The sequence below is a fragment of the Zea mays genome, chromosome 9 (genome assembly GCF_902167145.1).
Source record: "Zea mays cultivar B73 chromosome 9, Zm-B73-REFERENCE-NAM-5.0, whole genome shotgun sequence".
Lineage (NCBI taxonomy): Eukaryota > Viridiplantae > Streptophyta > Magnoliopsida > Poales > Poaceae > Zea > Zea mays.
Window position 1 is genome coordinate 129119016 of NC_050104.1, and position 2024 is coordinate 129121039.

At 51.4% G+C, this 2024-nt stretch overlaps 1 pseudogene; it reads left to right on the forward strand.

Moving 5' to 3' along the window:
- On the forward strand, positions 1–1558 carry LOC103640276 (uncharacterized; annotated as a pseudogene).
- The last annotated feature ends 466 nt before the right edge of the window (positions 1559–2024 follow it).

The following is a 2024-nucleotide window of genomic DNA, read 5'->3' on the forward strand; positions in this document are numbered from 1 at the left end:
ATGCGAACTATCTGGAGCCCCGACGGCCCAAACAAAATTCACCCGGACGTTGACCTCACCGCGCCTGACGCCGGTCGCCCCAACGACGACCCCGCATGGTTCTGCCTACGAGTCGGTAAGTGGTCAATAAACTCCCTTCATAGTTCTTCCCTGTGTCGCGCGTTCTGCGCTGGCTAGCGAAGGGTCATGATCCGTGTCGTGGTATGCAGGTTGCGACCAGAGCCATGAGCAGGTCGACCCTGAGGCCCTAGACAGGAGCTTCTTTATGCGGGTTTGTCCCCTTCTCTCGCATGTGTTCATTAGTATCATCAGCCTGCGATGCAATACAACGCAAATGTCGTCGATTGATGAATGGTGTGATGCTAATTGGCAGGTTATGGCGGCGAGAAGCCCCAACGTGAGGCTACAAAGGCTATCGACAGGAAGAACCAGAGGTACCGACAGCTTCCACTTGAGCTGGATGTTTCATCTTCGGTTCAGATTTATAGTCCGGATTCTGATTTTGACGCAGCTCGATGCTGAAATGCCTGCACTCTGCGCCGCCGAAGCGTCCGAGAGCTCAGTTCGCGAGGCTGAGCGCAGAGACTGAGGCCGCGGGGAAGGCACCGGCGGAGCCCAAGCCAAGGGTCGAGCGGATCTGCGCCATGCGAGCATCCCCAATTCACACCAAGACAGCGAGGGTCGAATGTCCCAGCGAGAGCAGGCAGGAAAGCTCAAGAAAACCACCAATCCTAGGCCATTCAGGCTAAGGACTGATGTGAGCTTTTACACCCTCCCAATCACATTGCGCTGCAGGATTAGTCGCTAGCAAAAAAAAAGCTTTGCCTCTCACTGTTCTGTTCATTACAGGAAAGATGAGTGCTTAAAGAAGCAAAACCAGAGAAAAGGCAGTCGTTCGCTGAGAATAACTCCATGGCAGTACTCAAGGACGCAAACAGAGAAGTGGCGGTAAGTTCATCCGCTTCCTGACGCTCGACATTTTCAAGTTTCAACAGCCGGGTCGGTCGCTGACTGGCTGTCTGTATGTTTGCAATACAATACAATACAATGCAGCAAATGGACAAACACACCCATGGCAAGGGACGAGACAAGCAGACGACCTGCGGCAAGAAACAGGTGAGCGCCAATGCTGCCAAATGCTTCCTACTCAAATTCAAGTACGACTGCTCATGCTGACCTGTGCTTTCACCATCTATGTTCAGAAGAAACAAAGCGCCCAGATTGATGTAACGGCTCAGCAGCTCGGTGAGCCCAGGCCGGCCTTCAACAACGGCATCCAGCGCAAAGCTGTGGAACCGGAGAGAGTTTCTAGGGCTGCATCGTCAACACGAACAACCAAACCAGCAAGGTTTGCAGGACTTCTTTGCTGAACTCCTCACACTGGCGGCTAACACTCCGTTGTACCGCTAGCAGACCTGACACACATTTCTCTTCACTTTCCGTTTCGCAGAGGCCTTCCGGCACCACCACCTTCCCGGACTGGGAAGGAGAGGAACGTTGCCGTGAAGCTGTCGAGGTTCCAAACAGCAGCCGCTTGAGCTCGTGCAGAATCAGGGAGGAAACTGTTGTTTTGTCGTCTGTCTGCTCCAACGACGAGTTCTGGATTTCGTTGACTTGTGTACACTGATTCTTTCTGCGAATCGTGTGGTGGAATTCTTCTACTCTGTTACCCGTACTACCACCAGCAGGATTCTTTCTGTAATATGTTTTGGAATTTGATCTTTTCTGTAACTTAAACTGGGGAAAGGAGGCCCAGCCGCCCACCCAGCCCATGAGACATTTTTATCTTAGTATCTCTGTACCCCTTGACTCCTTACATTTTTATCTCAGTGTCGGGTTTCCTGACCATGATCGGTGATGAGGGTAAGTGTGCTGTGTATCATGTTGATACAATAATAAGTTGGTGGCACACCTGTTTGCTTGTAGGCGTATCCTTGCAAAGATTTCCGTTTGCCTCGTTCTTTTTGGTCGGTGCTACTCTCTCCAACTCCAACTGTCGTTTTAATTTCCTTAGTCCAACCAGA